Below are 21,358 nucleotides of genomic sequence, written 5' to 3'. Positions count from 1 at the left end.
CTGAGAAAGTTGGGGCTGTTCAGCCTGGAGAAGAGAAGGCTGCGTGGAGACCTCATAGCAGCCTTCCAGTATCTGAAGGGGGGCTACAGGGATGCTGGGGAGGGATGCGTGGGAGGTTGCCCAGGGAGGTTGTGAATGCTCCATCCCTGGCGGTGTTCAAGGCCAGGTTGGATGAGGCCTTGGGTGGCATGGTTTAGTGTGGGGTGTCCCTGCCCATGGCAGGGGGGTTGGAACTAGATGATCTTAAGGTCCTTTCCAACCCTAACTATTCTGTGATTCTATGATTCTATGATTTTTTTCCCTCCTTGGCTACGGCAGACACTTCCAGCAGGAAGAAACCTCTTTGCTCTGAACTCAAAACAAGGTCCCTCAGCTCTGACAAGGCCTCGCTTCTCTCTCTTTATAGGATCCAGTCAGACAATTTGCAATCCATGGAGTTAGCAGTGAACTGCACATGCTTGTTTGCACTTTCCAATTTGCAGTATACACCTGAGGCAGAGCAACAGCTGCAAGAGTCGAGCTGTGGGTAAAATCACATTGTAGTTACCTACGGCATGATCAAGAGGGAACCAAAACTTTTTCAAGTCTAAAAAACCTCCAAAAAACTCACACCCTTTCAGTTTCCATCTGACTCTAGAGGCATGAACATTCACACTTGACCTTAGTTTTTTCTTAAGTAAGTGCTGCATCTGTGTAATCTGTGTAGCCCAGTAGACCAAGTCTCTCCCCTGCTGTGTGCCAGGTATCGAAATGACATAACAGGGCAGGGTTTCAGACATGCCAAGGCCACATTCATTTGCCTAAATGTAGTCATGTCATGCTATTTTAAGCACATTCGTCTACCCTGCCCAGCTTCTAACTGGCTGCTTTATACATCCTACAATACCCAAAACACCCATATGGACCTGGCACGTCTGACACACAACCCATGAGAGTCCCACGCCCTTCTGGACTTGCAAGGAAGGACTGAGCGGGATACACACATATGCCTAAAATAGTACTAGACACCTCTGCTTCAGCAGCTAAATCCTTCTCGCCACCAGCTTCAGCATTTCCCTGACTGGTCTGCACAGTCCTGCTGGTCCAGGTGCTAGTGGGGCTAATTTTCCATGTCAGTGTAATTTTAATTTGCCAGAGTTGCACCTGGCTAGGACTGATTATTTATTGTTTCAGCAAGAGCAGGACTTGATGAAATCTTCAAAGCCATATATAATGAAGTTCAGGATAACCTGGCACTCACAAGAGCATCAAGCAGTACAGAAATGCCAAAAGCAATATAGGATTGATAGTACTTGGCTGGCTGCACCTTGTGACTACTTACAGATCATGGACCTGAATCTTTATGGTGCTGCATCTTGTATGGTCATTCGTTATAGCATAAAATGGGTGCAAGCATTAGCAGTCAGCCTTGGAAGTACTTTATAGCCAATTTGCACTGGAATGAATGACTGTAAAAGCATGCTAACATTTGGTTCTCTAAATCTAGTACTGCAGCAAGATCTTCCCACCTTAACGTTTGCATTTCCTCACGATCAGGTTCCAAATAAATTTGCCTTTTGGAGGAAAACTGGCGATCTCTGGATATGCCTATACATACAGATAAAGCGATAAACTTGCCTTGATGATTACATCACGTAAGTAGGCTTTGGTTACAATGTGTTGTCATGGTTTAACCCCTCATTATCTGCTTTTCTCTGGCATGCAAATGTAACAGAGCGGTGCAATGTTAATGTGACAACTGAAACCTGCGGCCTGTGGTTCTCAGCTTTTCTCGTTTCCTTTTTCTTTTTACTCTGCATTTCCTTCTCTCACCCTCAGTCATACAAGCCCTTTGACAGTCTGTCAGGCTCAGACAAACCACTCGGGCTGCAGCAAACACAGTGCTTCCAGGTTACGACAGCGGCAACCACTTGGCTGTTATACAGTATCACATCAAGCAGTGTGCTGAAACCCTCCCTGACCACCCTCTCCAGCTCCCTCTTTGTGCTACACATCCCCCCTTTATCCCAACAGTGCCTGCACGGGATCTGCGCAGTAGCACCTTTGCTTTGGAGGAAAACTCCAAGCCAGAGCCCAGCAATGCCTCTAAATGTGTCCCTGGAGAAGGGTTACGGGAAAGCTGGTAGGGCATATTTTCAGACTAAATAAGACAAAAACACTGAAAAAGGGCAGTTTTTATGCTCTTCTCACTTTTTGTGATCTGAAAGTGAAATATATTTCTGTTGTTGTTAATGATAATAAAAGTAGGTCCTAATGTAGAATCCCTTATGCAAATCAAGCCTACATTTGTCCCGTAAGTAGGACTCCTCTGCCCTGATTGATGCTGGATGTGTGATTAAATCTTCTTCCAGCTTGAAACCTGTTTTCTGAGAGCCACTTCCCTCAAAAGAGTGAAGAACAGCAAAAGAGAGAGGGGCGGAGGAGCAGCAGCCGCTCTTTCCCGGTTCATTTACAGCAAAGCTCTTCTTGTGAATGGCAAAGAGTCTTCACATTGAAGACCAAATAGCAAGGGAGCTCTGGATGTGTTTAAATAAAGCTAGGTTTAATTAGAGCTGTTCAAAAATTAAATGCAGAAAGAGAGTGTATTTATGTTTGCACTCAAAAATATATTAGATCTTCAGGCAGATCTAGGTCAGCACAGCTCGTCAAATTACTGGGAAGCGCAGCGTGTGGGAAAGTATTCAGTTTTCAGTGTGAGCGGTTTAACTCCTGCAAGTGCTGCAATACCCACAGCCCCAATGCTGGCCTTTGGTATGGCAGCACAGCCAGCGCCAAGAATCCAGGAATCTTGAATTATTGTTCATACAACAGATTCCGGCTTGTTTTGCATTTTGGTCTGGCGCCTCTCTCTCTCCTTGCGTCCCATTTATAGCTACCACAATGCATCTTCCTGCACAGGCACGAGATCCGAAAACATTTTCCTTTTCTTTATTTTAAGCTGAGATTCTGTTATAGATCTGATTCAGAGTGTCATAGGTCTAGGAAAAACACCCAGTATCTGAGCCTTGAGATAAATCCCCATATATTGTCAACTCCAAGTTACATTGCTAAGGTGTTGAGTACTAAAAAGGAAAAAAGAAAAAAAAGGTATTTTGTTTCCTAAGAAATACTCAGGCTTCTGATCAAGCCTCCTGACTTCCAAGAGCCAGTCTGTATGTCTAGACTCTGCTTAGGGAAACCAAGCTGCTTATCCCTGGATCACTATTTATGTGGGTTGCCTTGGTTCAATGAGGCTGGGACCAGCTGTGGCAGATGTTGCCCATGTCCAGCAGCATGGTGGCAATTAGGATGTGCCACAGATCACAGGACCACAGATGGGCTTTAGGATCAGCTGAGCTTGAGGTAAGGCCACGTAGCTACAGTGGGGCACAGGAGATCCATCCTGTGGGCCTGAAAGGATCCTCCTTAGCTGTCAAAGGAGGGAGGGTCTGTGCTCCGCTAAGGAATCAGCGCAACATTGTAAACTCCAGGAATTGTCGAAATTCCAGATTTTCATGCCAAGGAATCACAACATTTTCTATTTTATTTCATTTCATAGTGAATCAGCAAGAAGTCAGCAGCATTAATTTGCAATCAGCATGCATTAATTTGGCCTTCTTTGAAATAAAACACTTCACTTACAAAAACACTATCAGACCTAAAGGAGCTATTTGAATAGCCTCATAGGCTATAAAGCAGCAAAATTTTGCTTCTGCAAAGCATCTTGGGTTTCTTTGCCTGGCAACTATTCCAAAGCAGAACCGTGTTCTCAGGAATTACTGGGCACATCCAGTCAGTATGTACCACTTGATTCCACAAAGCACAGTGCTGCAGGAAGCAGGTGCTCAAGGCATCCTGCATTTCTGCTCCAGGCTCCCATCTCCCACGTGGCCCCTGGTCCAGCTTTAAGCGTGCTGCAGCTCCTGGCTCCCTTCAGCCTTCCCATCCACCTCCCAGCACCTGACCACAGTTTGCCATGTCATCTATTGACCCTCGTATGACACACTGTTGACGTCTACACTTTCAAAGCCCGTATTTGCCTTTCCCAATGCACCTGATTCTAGAAATACACCAGCGTGAGCATGAAATGTGCTGCTTTTGGCCAGGACCTGAACCCTCTACAAGGCAGGGGGGCTGGCTTCAGGCCTTCTATTGCACCCAACTTGAAGACCCTTTAGCGAGCCAGTGTTTTGAGCACCTCGGACTCCAATGCAGTGTAACGCAGAACAAAGGAAGGCACCGCACGCCAACCGCGCCTGCAGGGGCCTTTCCTACGGCGAGAGAAAGAGGCCGGCCCCGCGCGTCCGTGTACCACCACGCCCCCCCCCCCCCCCCCGCCACCACCTCAGCCGCGGGGCGCCACCACCCCAGCGAGAAATGGGTCACAGAGCGCTTGCACAACCCGCCCCGCCCCCACGTGACACGAAGGCCCCGCCCCGCGGCGTGCAGCTCAGCCAATGGGGAGGCGCGCCCCGCCGTCGTATTTATAGACGCTATTTAAAGAGCCCCTGGGAGTCTCCGCTCGGCGCTGGGCGGTGGCGGGCGTGCACGTGCGGCTGGGGGAGATGCGCGCGCTTGCGGGAGTGGGGGGGGAAGGGGAGTCCAACCTGCCGCCTCTGGCTGAGGGGGGGCGGTGCGGCAGCGGCAGGGCCCCGCCGGTGGGGTGCTGAGGCGCGGGTGTCTGCTCGCCGTGCGCCCGGAAGGGCCCCTCGTTTTCGCTGTGGTGAGCGTGGAGAGGTGTCCTCTCAGTATGTACGGACCCGCGGTTACAATTTCAGAGTTCCTTACAGGGTAGTTTCAGTCAGAAGCGACCCGGTTGGCCAGGCGGAGGTGGTTTCGCTTTCACGTCAGCCTCTTTGGGCAAGAACTTGGAGATGTGGAAATGCTCTTTGCTGCTAGCCGCCCTGCGCTTTTAAAAAACAGTGTCTTTATCGGAGTTTTCGTGCAGTGGGGGCTGGAGGGAGACATCGCGCTGTAGGGCTGGCCGAGAACTCCGCCATCTGCCTATCCGGGCTGTGAGGCGCTTGCAGAGCGGCGGGGTTTGTAGCCTTCCTGCGCCAAGTGACTAAGGCGAGCGAGCGGCTGTGGTGATGGAGCCCCGTTTTGCTCGTACACAAGTGTGCTCTGAGGAACTGGGACCTGAGGAGTTTTCCGTCAGAACTTAGATAGGAGAACAGCAGCTGTGTGATTTGTGTCTCCATCAGCAATGCTTGGGGCTTTTGTTCCCCTCTTAGGCAGCATTTGATACACAGCTTGCAGTCCTATTGATCAATAGCATTTCCCCCTTCACTTGGAGACTTGTTTCTGAGTGTATGTGTATTCATATAAATCCTCTCAGCCAGCTGATACCCACGCTCGTCTCTCCTTCCCATTGTACTGTTGAGCACTGACTGTAATAAGAATTGTAAATGTCCTTAGTGCCGTTTAAAGAAAACCCCCACAACGTACTGTTAGCAAGTCAGCTTGCGCTCTCTACTAATGCATAATTGAGAACAGGGATAGGAACTGCTACAGCTCTGTTTGTCCCACCAGAGGCAGACTGATAGGTTTCCCTCTGGCTTTTATTAAGATCTGCCTCAAACCAGGAAAAGGAGGAAAAAAGACAAACCCAAAAGCTTAAGAAGATCCCAGAGCCTACCTCTGTGTTGCGAGGTGACTGACCTTGCAGGTTTTGAATAGCCTCAAATACCTGCTGCTAGCTTCTAGCAAGCATTTTACAGAGATGGTGCTGTACATGCACAATTGGCTTGACCCCTGTTTTATTAGAGCATGGCAGTAGTTTCCAGAATAAAATCTAAATCGACCTGGGAAAGGGAGAGACCTAGCGAGTAAAGCAGTCAAAAGGACAACAGATTACTCACTCCTGTTGTGCGTTTAAAACTATAGCTAATGCTCATTCAATCAGTGCAGAGACTTACTAGAGTAGTGATTTTAATAGAAGTTGGGTCAGGCCCTCGAAGAACCTGTGTGCTAAAATATTGTGATGGGTGAGTGCATTTTACAAGGGCTTCCTGAAATGCTTAAGCTGCCTCAGTGGGAGAGAAGAAACATATTTCATAGATGGAATGTGCTTCAAGTGAGCTGGTTTTGTTTGGGGTTTTTCCCTTGTTTTTTCTAGCTGCACTTCTGTTGGCATCCCCTTCGGAAATGACTGCAATGCCTGCATTCAGTTTGAAAGCCATAGGGTTTAATAGCCTCTGCAATCTGATCAAGTGAATATAGGGAAATTTACATAGCAAATGGCTTATGAAGTTGACTTGGCCAGTAATTCTGCACCTTTTTCATGCTTTGAGTTATATTTCATAATAAATGAAAGCACAAAACAACCAGATCTAAAAAAGAGTGGAGTTAAACTGGTTGTGAAGTGTCACTGGCAAACAACATCTGCAGTCGTGTTGGTCAGTAATGTTAAGGATACCCCTTTACCTGGTATTTCCAAGGAAATGAACTGCTTTCAAATTTAAAATTACCGAATACCAGCGGGGAGGAAGACAGGAAGGAGGCTTTTCCAGACTCTAGTTTCAATGTGATGGAGCTGGGCAGCAAGACACTGACATGCACAACTCCCCCATGGCTGCTGAGCAGAAGGCTTTTGTTCTGTAGGACAAGATCAGGTGGAGAGGCAGGGCCTGTGCTGGCAAAGAAGAAGGAAGCAAGCTCCATCTGTGATAGTGCAGCCTGTGAGGGTAACTGGCTTTCTGAAAGGCTTGCGCTGAAATTTAATGGCCCCTGGTGTGTTCTGGCAGGGACTCATACTGGTGAGGCACCTGAATCAGGGAGTGATGCTTAAATCCCTCGCCTCAGAACTCACCTGTTTGCCTACCTGCTGTTCTACTAAAGACTCATTTTAGTTGTCAGTGCTGATACAGCTGTGGGTTGTTTTGTTGTTTGTTTTTTTTTTAAATCACTACCCCTGAAAACTGAATAGCCTAGTGGATACCTGGGGCTGTCATGATGGAGCTGCAGGCATGCAGCTCCACTGGTATTAAGTCCCTCATAGCTTTGGGAACAGCACACACACACTTACCATAATTGTGTCCGCACCGAGACTCGGGCCAATAAAGGTTTTTACTAACAGATCCTGAATACTAATCAATGTAGCTATACCTATATATAGGTGTATATATAAATATATAACTGTGTATATATATAAAGGGAAAAATCTGGTTGTGCTTCTCTGCAGATGTTTCACAAAGATGTAAGTTTGGGGTTCTCTAAATGTGGAAGTTGTCTGGTTTGAATTGCATTAGCAGAATTAAAACACTACAGGGCCTGTGACAGGGATACTGTTACACTAGTGTTCCTTATTAATATTTATTCTCTTAGATCATTACACCAGTGTTTCCTATTACTATTTATTGTCTTACATCAAAACAGAATAAATGAAACTCTTTGGAGTTTGTAGCTGTGGTAGGGACTGTGCAGTTCTAATGGCTTATTGGCACCAGAAGGGAGGTGACCAGCTCCCACACTTCCATATGAGGCTCCAGGTAAATCACAAGGGTAATACGGGTCTGTCCCACACATTCACTGTCTCTGTTGCTTGTCTGTCTGCAGGTTGAGCTGGCTGAATTCACTCATGCAGCAGAAGACTACAAGTACTAAGGCTAATCACAGAAAAAAGTCAGTGGTTCTTTGCTAAATTAATGAGCTTGTTGTGTTTTGATGAGCAACAAAGGCAGTGCAAGAGGCCAGACAGGGCAGCTGGGACATGGGACAGGGAATGCACTTCTGGTTTGGAGGCCACAGGCCACTAGCTAGGTGCAGGATGAAGGTGGGAAGCGTATCTGAGACTTTTGTACCAGAATTGCCACGTTTGCTTTTCCAATATAGTTATTTCAATAAGGCTGTAGGAAGATGTAGTTTTTCACATACAGCTTTTTGGCTGTTTGTAAATGTCTCCTGGCTGAAGAGCGCTGTTCCCATCGAGCTGCCAGTCTGCGGGAGCACATACTAATTCTTTTCAGGCAAAAAATCAGGCAGGCTGGTTTGAATAGTTGCAATAGTCAGTCTGAGCTCATCTAAAGTGAAAGGAGGAGTGCTCACTGGAACTACTCCAGAGGCAGTTGAATGAGCCAACATCCAGCAGAGGGGCTCGGGATGGTATCAGATTTTACCGGCACAGCCAGATTCAGAAGATGACATAAGTTCACAGCCAAAAAAAAAAATCACCTCTAGATCCAAAATACCCTTACAAAAAGCAGTATTGAAGCCTTTTTTACAGTAGCACTCAGACTACATTAATGTACTTTTTGTTGAATTTTTCCGCCTGTAAGTTGCGCTAGTCTTTGGGTCCTTATACCAATTTGAGTCATGCCTATCAGCAGTGGGTCTGAGGGCTGTTAAGCATGTGAAAAGAAGTAAGAGTACAAAAACTGGACTTTGAGTTGTGGAGTTGTGCTTGCCATCAGCCTGACAGTGTCAAGGAAATACAGGAGTAAGAGTATGCTGAGCAGGATCCCGCAGAAAACAAGCCGAGTGGAGCTGTGGAAGGTGGTTGCCTTTTTCTCTTAATGCTAGAAACCCAAACAGGGCGGGTGACTTTTATCTGAATGAAGTATACACCAAAGAGGCATTGTGAGAATGGATTTGGCCTTCTGGAGATAGCCCTAAATGTGGTTCTCAATGTGGTCGTTCTTTTCTCCTCTTCTTTTTTCTGTCCTTCTGTCAGTCTTGTTAATTATTAATCTAGTGTGTTTGAGAGCCACATTCTTCTGAGCAGCTCCTCCCATGTTTCCAACCTGGGCAACTTGTCTTGTATTATTAGTCTGTGGACTAAAATTGCTCCTTCATAAAATGTCATACTCTGGAAAGAAACCCAGGTGGCAGACTGTACAGAAGGTGTGTCGTCCAGGCCTTGTGGCATGTTACGAGAACTGCCTTGCTTGTCCATTATGCTGCTTTCTTAAATGACCTCTGCAGCGTTCAGTAAAACAGCCTCGGGTTGTGGACTTTGTGGTAGTTTCAGCACATGCAATTAATCAGGAGGGAAAAATAAATCTAGCATCAGAAAGTGCACTTTACTGGAATTGAGTTGCAATTTCTGTGCATAATTTAACACTTTGGGGAGTGAATGTTCTCTGCTTGCTTGAAATAATTTAGAGGTGGTTTTGAAATAGAACACTTTTGTGTAAACACATCTTGAGATTAAAGATCTCATATTTAGTTTTCTCCAGCATCTCATCTCTGTCTATAGGATGTGCCATGCCGTAATCTCAGAGCTCTGTTCTGCAAACTGTTTCCCTTATGAACAGATTCAAAATAATTCTCCTGGCAGAATTTCTTTTCTTTTCCCCCTAAATAAGGGCCTGTAAGATAAAATCCAATGCAGGTCATTTCTGTGCCTGTTTAATAGAAGGGAAAACTGAGAAGTTTGGCTGAGAGTGGCCTCAAGCTGGTGGTTCACATTTTGCAGTCTTTAGCAAGGAAAACAGCTGTTTTAACAAATGGGTTTCCCCAAAATTGCAGACCTTAAAGTTACAGATCCCTTTTTAAAGCTGTCCCTGAGTTACCCAATTAATCTGCAGCAGACCTGAGTGCATAGTTCAAAGGGCAAGTATATGGTTCATTCTGTGGCCTCTTCTGCGTTAGTATTGCAGCCCCATTTCTGGAGCTTAAGTGAGAGATCCCACACTGACAAAGTTGATAATACTTTGTGGTGTGAAATCTAGTGTGAAATTTGCAAATATGTTCAGGCTCATTGACATGCTATTTACAGACACCTTTGTATTGCCCTTCTTTCTTGTTTCTTTGGGGACTAGGGAGCTTTAGGGATCAGATGTTTTTAACCTGTCTCTTTGAAAAGCTCACTCATTGGGTTCAAGGTCTGAAGGATCTCTTGGCATGCACCACTGCAGGAAGACCTGACTCTTGGACAACAAGCATTAAGAATTGGCATATAGAGATCACTTTTTGCTGTGATGATGTTGTGACGTTTACTCAGCTAATGGGCAGCATTAATAAGTTTTCAATGTATGCTTTCAATATCAGTAACCAAAAGCTCTCTGAAGTGAAAAAGCAGCAGTATTTTTGGTTAATGCGTTTTTAAAGCTAGGGCTCATTTATTTTACAATTAAATAAAACCTGTTGGGTAGGTTAGGGTGTAGGTTGCCACACTTCAAAGGACAGTAATTTACACTTCTTTATTAGTGGCATTTACCTTCACATGTGTTATCTGTAAAAGGGTGGAAGTTTTGAGTTTCTCTAGGGGAAGGAACCTCCTTGGTTGGTACAAAAATGTGGGTTTGGATTTCTGGGTCAAGGATATTTTCTGGAGTGCCAACTGGCACCCTGTTTGCACCTGCTGCACGAATGGCACAGTGCTGCTTTACTCTGGCAGGCCTTTGGTGTTGGTGACTTGGAGCTGTGCAAAGCACAGAAAGCAAGAACCAGTGAGTTCATTCACTGCGCAATGAGACTGAGGGTTATAGCTGATACATGATTTAGGAGCCAAATTAGTGCTTAAGTGCAACTGCCACCTAAAAGTGCCTTGTGCAACTGCCACTGAAATCCTGAGGTGTCTACACTCACATCACACTGCTCTGTTCAACTGTGCAGTTTACAGCTCCTCGGGTTGTGTGTTGGGCATTTGCAGGCTGTCCCCATCTGAGCCCTCCTGCCACCAGCAGGGCACAGCTGAGCCGGGTGTCCACACAAGGTAGCCCTTTGCCTGGCTCACTCAGGAGACAGCTAGGCTTCTTCAGAGAAGAATGCCCAGCACTTCTTCAGAGGGTCAGGGCATTTTAGTCACCTCCATCAGCTCTGCAGAGGGGATGTAATACCCAGTGGGTAGAGCACCTGCACAGAGATGAGACATAAGTAGGTGTTATAACCTCTGAGGCAAAAAGGGTTCAAAACTGTTATCTCCTTCCCAGGAATGTGCTCTTACCACTGTAATATCAGATATTCTGAGTAAGTGCCCTCTTTTCTTCCTCTTCTGAAGGCCCCATGAGTTTGATTTTTTTATTTCTAGTTTCCTAATGTTCAGTTGAAGACAGGTAAGCAGCTTAGCTGTTGGGCTTGTCATTTCTTACTGCTTTCCAGGGAGCAGGCCCCTGAAGATGAGGCATATGAGACTTTCATTGGACCCAGCTCTCTGCATTTTCGTTCGATGCCTGGAAGCTGAATCAGTATTGCTCAGTGGAAACCTGCTGCTTGGAAGCCTGAACCTGATAGCTTGCTTATGGGGTTACACAGTCAGGTTCCTGATCCATCAGATAAGGCTAACCTTATTTTCCTATTGATCAGCTAAGCAAGAACTTTCAGTCTGCTGTGTTCAGGATACAGGATGTTCAGGATTGCAGCAAGGCATATTCCTCTCTGGGCAGAATAGTCATTCAGCACTCCACTAACTGCCCCCCTGCTCCATGGAGGGTCCCTGCAGGGTCTCCTAGTGATCTTCAAATTCATGAGGAGCTGCTGTGTGTTCTTTTTCCCATTTTGTGCCTCTGTTGGAGGAACATCTAGAGCTGCCTTGCTTTCTGCCCCACCCTCTGTACAGCCCTGAATATACTAGTGGCCTGTGGTTCCTGGGGAGCCCCAGAAGGAGACCACAGAGTTGATTTTGGCTATAAGTGATCAAAACAGGTATTTTTAAACAGATGTCACAATTGCTACTAGTAAGTTTTTGATGGGGGATGATTGTTGTAAACCAAGTTAGAATTTTGCCAGGAATTAGTCTGGCCAACCATTCTTATTAGACCTCACAACTGACAGCAAAACACCACCAGTACAAACCCCAGTTTAGTCTGGCAAGCTGATGTTACTAGTCAGGAGAAAGGTACTTCTGCAAAGCAGACAAAAGCTGCATTAAGTTACCTGGAGTGGCCACTGAGAAAGAAGGACACAATTTACGGAGTAGGAAAGTGTTATGTTTAAAACAGTGGCTAACTTGTGAGACGAATTTAATGCCTTGAGCACTCTTCTCTTGCCTAACTGGGTTGTGTGCACGTACTTGGAGTATGAATTCTAGCACAGTCAAATCTGAAATTAATTTTCTGCAAATGCTTACGTGTACAACTGGGGAAGTGCAGAAACTGAACTTTTCTGCCCAGGCACCTCAAGTGCTAACAGAAACCTACCACAAAAAAAGTTCTGAAGACTGGCAAAAAGATTATCTGAACAAACTGAATATACTACAGTATTCATATTTTCCCCTCAACCCTCTCTATAACAATACCTTGTAGCTGACATTTGCATGAAAAAAGCACAGGCAAGGAAGACAGAAACAAAACCACAGCAGTTAATGTCTGTTTCAGTAAACAATTCACAGGCAGAAAGTTAAGGCTAACAATTTCACAGCTGCAGCTCTGTAATGTGTTATCCTTCATCAAACTGTGAAGTAATGAGAAAATGACACGCTGACAATTCCTATCATTATCTGTTAACTCTTGGGCTTTATTGCAGGGCTGTTGCAGGTTTACTGTGTCATCTTGGGCAAGTGATTTGAGCCTGTGGTGCCTCGTTTTCCCCTGCTGCAAACTGGAGGCAACGCCCACTGCACAGGAGTGATTTGGCCTTGGGAAGCAGCTTGCAAAAGCAACGTGAGAGTCCTTGTTGAAAGAGCCCACCTGTAAGATTGCAAAATGTTAGTCCACAGATTGTATCTAAAAAGATTGTGTTGAAAAATCAACCTAATTTCTTTGAGTCTAGCCATGAGCCCAAGGTCCTGGCCAATATCCACTGGCTCTGGAGAATGTACAGTGTGATATGTGAGATGTTGCTGCAAACATGTATGCTGCCATGCTTTCTATATAGCCATGTCTATTAACAGCTACCTCATTAGCACAAAGGCTCTCACATCTGTAGTATAAGACATAGTGTACATCTACTGTGTCTTCTACTTGGCTCATTCTGTGTCACAGCGTAAGTCGAGCTGACTTTTCTTTCCTTCCTTTCTTCCTTACTTCCTCCCTTCTGTCCATCCATATGTCCATCCAACCAATGTAGTTTTGTAGTTTCGGGGGGCAGGGACCAGTTTCTGAGTTCATTGGGTACTTTCATTCAACACATGTAAAAAGTGTTGGGAAAGTTAAATGTTTCTGTTAATTTCAAAATACTGGGTTTTATTTTGGGAATTACCAATGTAAAATAATAACCAGATTTAGGTCTCTGGAAGCAAAAACCTGTCCTTTTTGAGATTTTTTTTTTAAGGTTTATTTAGCTAAATTGAAATTGTTTGGGGTTTTTCCCTGTCCACACAGAAAACAAATGAGAAAATCAAGAAGGCATGCTAATTAGAGTGAGCCTTTATAAAGTAAAAATGTATTTATGCTGATGGTAAGGGAAAACAGAGTCTGAAAATAAGAGCTAATTCAAACCAGAACCTGAGATCCAAACATTGAATGCTTTTGAGGACTTCTGAAATCCAAACATTGGTACTGCAGACTTTTCAAATATAAGGCAGAACCATGTGAAATGTCAAAACTGAGTTGTTTTTTTTTTTTAAATTTTACTTTTGGCTCTCTGTTCTTTAACCTTTTGTTGGGTTGTTTTTCTTTACTAATTCTTTTTCAGTTGCTGCAATGGCTACTTGGAAAGGCTGTTCCTTCCAAAGAGGTGCTACAGAAGCTAAAAAACAAGGGGAGAGCTATTCTGTCAGTAGAAAATTTCCCCTTAACTTCTATCACATGGTGACGGTGCTACTCCACTTGGCAGTGATGTCTCCTGCCGCATTGCGGTATGGTCTCCTTTGACTGGCTATCGGAGGGCAATGTGATAGGCTTTGACATGGCCTACACCAGGCCATATTACCACCCTGGCTTTGAGAAATATCAACGGAAGGAGCTTTTGGTTAATTGCTGTTACTAATGCAGTCATTATTTCAGAGTATTCTACTGAAATACTGAAAGCACCCCACTGGTTTAAGTTGTGGAAAAGCTGCTGTATTACTGAGGTTTTGGAGAATTGCAGGGATGATTTCTCTTTATTAAATGCTCTTTTACTTACCATATTATCTTGTGATTTTACAGATAGCTTAGTCTTTACTTTTATTCATGCTGGACCTATCTACAGCTTTTCATGTGTTTCAGTTTTAAATGGGGACAGTAGCAGATGGAGGGTATGGCCTACCTATCTTTTGTTGTCTTTTTGAAAGTATAATTTAGGGATGATAAAGGAGAGAACATCACAGAAAAGTTCTCTCATGGGGACTTCAAAGTCTTTCTAGCATTCTGTGTCATTTTCACGTGTGGTTTTATTTGAGGGTGAACATTGGGAAAATGCCTTTGGAGACTTGCTATAGTTTTCATCGCTAAAAAGAGAATGCATGTTTGACTCCAGGGTGGAAATGAGAAACAGACCAGTTCAGGCCTCCCCAGTACTGTGACCCTTTAGGCCTATGAAGCTGTTCAAAGGGGACATCACACAGTAAAACTGGCTTTCTCTGGAGTTCCATGCTGCAAAGAGAAAGCAAAGCAGTCATCGGCTGCTTGTGGTCCTTCTGTCTTGCTCTGAACATGTGAGTACATGCCAAACATGGAGAGGGTGAGCAGGGCAGAGGTTACACTGAGAGTGTTTGCCTACTCCTTTAGATGCAATCCTCCAGCTGTTTTAATTTATGCTGAACACAGGGCTGGTCCTCTGAAAAGCTAAAACATTAGAGGCCACCATGGTGGTCCAGAATAAGGGAAGTGCCTTGATGTAGATTCTGATACAAGCCTGAAACAAATCGTATGACATTCTTTCAGCTCTTTGAGCTTAATGTGAAGGTATTATGGGTGAAACTGATGGCCTTAAAACCGTTTCTGCTTTCTTAGTTGCACACCAGGCTGTTTATAGCAAAGATTATAGACCATGGAAAATTGAATTAGGGAGCATTGACCTTGAATCACACTGCATTACTCTGTTGAAATCATCAAGACCCATTAGAAGTGAGTACTAAATGCACGTGTTTTCTGTACCCTACAGGACATAAAAAGACTTTGTGTATCCAAGGAGAATTGTCTGGATAGATGTATTATAGAGCTAAATTTGCCAGTTAATGCAGAACCAGTTCATAGTCACACACATATTTTCAACAGCTTATATTCCGTAACTTGGAAGCACTAAGATACACCAGCTGATGGGCTCTCCTTTGGTGGTATAGCAGAAAGTGGTTTTTTTCCAGGAAGAGCTGTGCTAGAAAGAATTGTTTTGTTCCCACATATCCACACAGAAACTTCTGCTTTCCTATAACTATACAGGATTAATTTTTAATTGCAGACCAGGAAAAAACTTATGAATTTCACAATTAGCAGTTTTAAATAGACATGATTTCAGGACTGAGGCAACTGGCAGATAAGCCACTACCCATCATTTTGAGAAGTCATGGCAGTCTAGTGATGTTCCCACTAACTCGAAAAGGGGAAACATAGCCCCCATTTTTAAAAAGCTTCTAAACTGGAGAGTCATAAATTTGATAAGGAATTGGCTATATGGCTGTGCTTGGAGAGCTGCAGTCAACAGCTCAATGTCCAGGTGGGGACTGGTGACTAGTAGTGTCCCTCAGGGGTTGGGACTGGTGCTGTTGGTGGCATGGACAGTGGAAGATTAAATACTTGTTTTGTTGTCTGTGTGATATTCTGTGATGGGAGAAATATTGTTGTTTGTTATGAAATATGGTACTATGAAGGTGAGGGTGATGCTATAGGGCCAGAAGACTGATGTGGTCTTCAGATAGTCTCCAAATCTTCAGCAGGAGAGGACTGTATGAAAGCTAGCAATGAGACAATTAGATGAATGTACAAAACTTCGGAGAGTAAAGAAAAGGATAAGGCAAGAGATGTTAGGAAATAGAACACAGCTTCTTTCTCTTCTGCCAAGAGCAAACACAGTTGAGGTGGGGCTTCATGACAACTGGAATACATGTGCATGGTGTGAATGCTGCCCCTGCAGCCATTCTGTTTCCTTGTGAATCTGCTCTGGGCTAGGAGGTGCAGTCTTTGGCTCCAGTGTAATAACTGGGAACACATAGGTAAGAACTGTAGTCAATACAAAATTTCACTTCAGTCACTGATGGCTTGTAGGTGTAGGAAGTTGCTCGCCTACTTTTGGTTGCAGGATCTGAACCTTAGCTGGCAAAAATTCTTCTGAATTGCTATTCCTGGAATCTGTTATTTCTCAGTCTTTGAAACATGCCAGAACCTGGCTGGCAATATACTATTCTTGCTGGACAGAAGCATATAAAACTTCAGTAGAAACCTTTCTGATCAAACTGATCACTTGATTAGATTGTCTCCCAGGGAACTGATTTGGTTTAATAATCATAGTGAATGGAAGCTGCTCTTGCCTCAGTGAAACAGGATTGTTCTGCTGCAGATCTGCTCATTGGCAGGACTCTAATCTGCATTCAAGAGTTGCACTAATGAAAATTAGCTGGTGTGTAAGCAGGGGCTGAGTAGATATGACACTCAGGTACATTTATGATGAGGGAATGAAGATGAAATCTGAGTCTGTATTTTTGCATAATTGTGGTGTTCTCCTGAAAAGTTAGAAAATCTAACCTCTGAAAATGCTTTGCCTCTGAAATATCTGAAGTAATGCACTGTGCAGAGATAAACAGGGAGTACAGGAGGCAGTGGGAGGTTAGAGCAGGGAATTTGGGTTCTGTTTGCAGCTCAGATGCTGATTTTTATGACCATTTAAGATGTTTACATACAACTTTACATGCCTTGTATTTCTATACAATGGGGATAATTGTATTTTGATTATTTTAAAATAGTGATCTGTAATTCTTGGACAACGTGCTAATGCAGTTAAAAGTACAGTGCATGCACATTGACCTGTATAGCTCCCTTGCGGTAGGACATATACTCTTCACTGTATTTGGGGTGGGCCAAGTCATCTGGTGCTCCTTCACCAAGCTGCAGTCAGACTTCCCCAGCCCAGGTTCCTCTTGGTCTGAAGGGCAGGAAACCAGACCAGCAGGGGTTAATGTAGTGATAACCTTTGCAGCTGGAGTCCAGCTGTGGTCCCAGCTGCCAGCTGCAAAGAGGGGAAGGGGATGGAGAGAAGTGCTGCTAGTCCAAAGGTAGGAAAGACTCTGTGATGCACAAATTAAATGTCCCTATGCTCCTCTGCCTCCTGAGAAAGCTTGAGGTACTTCATTTTCCTTCTTGCTACCCAAGGAGGGAACAGCCCTTTCTAAACTTGAAGGTATCCTGGAAAAGATGGAGACCATCCTCTGTAATGAGAACAGAGCACAGACAGTACAGAATGAAGTGCCTGAATATGAACTAACTTTCCCACATTGAAGACTCACCTATACAAGACATAGCCTTGAATCGGCTCTGACTTCAGTCTAGGCTAAAATGGGTGGTCTTTGTCCCAATTTAACTTCCATTCATTTAAATGGAAGCTTTTTTCCTGAGGACAACTGAGAGACTTCTTCCACAAATCTGTATTTTTTCAGGTATATTTCTGTAGGGGGTGCAGAGAGAAGCTTAATTGATTTGTGTGAAGTCTGGGAGTCACAATTGCTAAAAAATGTGCCAGATATAATATCATTACCCATTTTTACTGTCAAACCTTGTTTCCTTAGAGACCTAGAAGGCTGACAGCCTCTTTTTAATGTGACATTTAGTTTTTACCTCTCTACCAAAAGACCTGAAAACAGACTATACCTTCACTGTAATTATGAGTCAGCCTTTACTGATGGTGACTCAAATATGCAACTCTGGCACCTGTTTCATGTCTGTCTGGGTTTTGGATAGCGCTGATGGTGGCACATAGAGCAAAGGTAAACATGAGTGTGTTCCTTCCCAGAAGCTATTTGCTCAACGAGTTGGATGATAAAGAACAAAAGCTTCTATAAAAAGGTGCTTGCAAAACTGCAGCTGTAATAGTGGCTTTGTAGGGGGTGTAAGGGAGCAGCCTTAGGACGGGATGCCAGTGACTCTCAACACTTCCTTTGGTGCCTTATTTTGCTTGTTCTATGCACATTCAGGGGGAAGGAGGGAGAATTATGTTAGCTAATTTTATTAACACTAGTGAGGCACCTTGTGGATGAAAAGTGCTATTTAAGTGTTCAATATTATTATCAAGGGAAAAAAATTTACTCAAGAGAGGAAACTGTTCTGCATCTTGCTCAGTCACACAACTGCAGCCATGTGAAAGGAAGGAAAAAATCAAGGCACCACTCTACACTTGTAAACAAGGAGGTGCTAAATGTTAAATTTAGATACATGCTGGTTTTCAGCTGCCCTGGCAAATTTACAATGTACACCTGCAAATAACACCACCAAACCCAGAACTGGTTTCTCAGCTTTCCCATGTATATTATTGCTTAATGTAATCAATGACTGTTGTGTGAAATCTCAGTTAGAAGATAGCAGTGCTCAAAATAGGCCTGCATAGGTAATTGTCTGTCTTAAGTGTCTTAAGTATTTTTGCGATGTGCATATTCACAGCAAAAATAAGTTCAAGTGTAGGGAAATGGTCCTCTTTGAGTATGGAACTTGGTCCTGTCAGGTGAGAAACCGTATTTTACACCTCCTCAGGGACAGTTGTGACACATCAGGCCTGTCAAAGGGATTAGTGTTTCCAAAACAGGTACAGTTTCAGGAGGTGAGGTCTGAAATCAGTTCTCTAAGAAAAGGTCTCCAATGACTGGAAGCAGGACCAAGATGGAAGAAGTGTAAGATGTGAATCCAAGCAAGTCGCCAGACAAACTCTAAACAAAGGTAGAACTACAGAGCTGGTGTGGTTCTACCACCTGCGAATGCTGCCTGAGGGTAGGAGTGTGCACAAGGACAATCCTGACCACATGGGTTAAGAGTGGATCTCCAGTTTATCAGTTTATGAGGGGAAGGGGAAAGCAGGATAACTTAAGGGTTTAATCATGGGATAAATGGTTTTCTTTCTTCTTTGTCACCTCTGCCTTTATAAATTTTTACAATATGTTATGGAATTTGGATTTGGAAGTGCTCTATAGGCAGATAGGAACAGCCTCACGCTCACAGGCCATTGTTCTCTTGGGAGACTTCAACCACCCTGACATCTGTTGGAGTGAAAGTATGGCCCGGCACAAGCAATCCAGGAGGTTCCTCGATTGTGTGGAAGACAACTTCCTTCTGCAAGTAATAGAGGAGCTGACAAGGAGAGGTGCCATGCTTGACCTCGTGCTCACCAACAGAGAAGGGCTGGTTGGAAATGTGACGCTCCAGGGCAGCCTTGGTTGCAGTGACCACGAGATGGTCGAATTCGAGATCCTCAGGACAGTGAGAAGAGCAGGCAGCAAGCTCACTGCCCTGGACTTCAAGAGAGCAGACTTTGGCCTCTTCAGGAGCCTGCTTAAGTAAGGTTCCATGGGATATAGCCCTAGAGGGCAGGGGGGCCCAAGACTGTTGGTTGTTATTCAAGGATCACCTGCTCCAAGCTCAGGAGTGTTGCATCCCAACTAGAAGGAAGTGCAGCAGGACGGCCAGAAGACCTCCTTGGATGGATAAGGAGCTGCTCAGGAAAATTCAAAGGAAAAAAGAGGCTTATAGAAGGTGGAAGCAGGGACAGGCGGCCTGGGAAGAATACAGGGATGTTGACCGGGAAGCTAGGGACCAGGTGAGGAAGGCTAAGGCCCAGTTAGAATGGAACTTGGCTAGGGATGTTAAGGATAACAGGAAGGGATTCTATAGGTACGTAGCGAATAAAAGACAGACGAGGGACAATGTAGGCCCCCTCCGGAAGATATCGGAAGAACTGGGTACCCAGGATTTGGAGAAGGCTGAGGTTCTTAATGACTTCTTTGTCTCGCTCTTCACTGACAAAGTCTCTGACCGCACCACCCAAGTCTTGGAAGGCGAATGCAGGGGCTGTGAGAATGAAGACCCTAGGCCCACTGTAGGAGAGGATCTGGTTCGAGACCATATTAAAAACCTAAACGTACACAAGTCCATGGGACCTCACAACATCCATCTGCAGGTCCTGAAGGAGCTGGCGAATGAAGTTGCTAAGCCACTGGCCATCATATTTGAAAAATTATGGCAGTCAGGTGAAGTTCCTGACGACTGGAAAAAGGGAAATATAACCCCCATTTTCAAGAAGGGGAAAATGGATGACCCGGGGAACTACAGACCAGTCAGTCTCACCTCTGTGCCTGGCAAACTCTTGGAGCAGATTCTCCTGGAAGACATGCTAAGGCACATGAAAAACAAGGAGGTGGTTGGTGACAGCCAGCATGGTTTCACTAAGGGGAAATCCTGCCTGACCAATTTGGTGGCCTTCTATGATGGGGCTACGAAACTGATGGACAGGGGCAGAGCAGTTGACGTCATCTACCTGGATTTGTGCAAAGCGTTCGACACTGTCCCACACGACATCCTTGTCTCTAAATTGGAGAGACATCAATTTGATAGGTGGACCACTCGGTGGATAAAGAACTGGCTGGATGGCCGCACGCAAAGAGTTGTGGTCAATGGCTCGATGTCCGACTGGAGACCGGTAACGAGTGGTGTCCCTCAGGAATCGGTGTTGGGACCGGTCTTGTTCAACGTCTTTGTCGGTGACATGGACAGTGGGATTGAGTGCGCCCTCAGCAAGTTTGCCGATGACACCAAGCTGTGTGGTTCGGTTGACACGCCGGAGGGAAGGGATGCCATCCAGAGGGACCTCGACACGCTTGTGAGGTGGGCTGATGCCAACCTTATGAAGTTTAACCATGCCAAGTGCAAGGTCCTACACCTGGGTCGGAGCAATCCCAGGCACAGCTACAGGTTGGGCAGAGAAGAGATTCAGAGCAGCCCTGCAGAGAAGGACTTGGGGCTGTTGGTCGATGAGAAAATGAACATGAGCCAGCTTCAGTGTGCGCTCGCAGCCCAGAAAGCCAACCGTATCCTGGGCTGCATCAAAAGGAGCGTGACCAGCAGGTCGAAGGAGGTGATCCTGCCCCTCTACTCTGCTCTTGTGAGACCTCACTTGGAGTATTGTGTGCAGTTCTAGTGTCCTCAACATAAAAAGGACATGGAACTGCTGGAACAAGTCCAGAGGAGGGCCACGAGGATGATCAGGGGACTGGAGCACCTCCCGTATGGAGAGAGGCTGAGAAAGTTGGGGCTGTTCAGCCTGGAGAAGAGAAGGCTGCGTGGAGACCTCATAGCAGCCTTCCAGTATCTGAAGGGGGCCTACAAGGATGCTGGGGAGGGGCTATTCATCAGGGACTGTAGTGACAGGACAAGGGGTAATGGGTTCAAACTTAAACAGGGGAAGTTTAGATTGGATATAAGGAAGAAGTTCTTTACTGTTAGGGTGGTGAGGCACTGGAATGGGTTGCCCAGGGAGGTTGTGAATGCTCCATCCCTGGCGGTGTTCAAGGCCAGGCTGGATGAGGCCTTGGGTGGCATGGTTTAGTGTGAGGTGTCCCTGCCCATGGCAGGGGGGTTGGAACTAGATGATCTTAAGGTCCTTTCCA

Source organism: Psittacula echo (assembly GCF_963264785.1).
Source record: "Psittacula echo genome assembly, chromosome: 1".
Lineage (NCBI taxonomy): Eukaryota > Metazoa > Chordata > Aves > Psittaciformes > Psittacidae > Psittacula > Psittacula echo.
The sequence above is the reverse complement of the archived record's forward strand: the minus strand, read 5'-3'. Positions refer to the sequence as shown.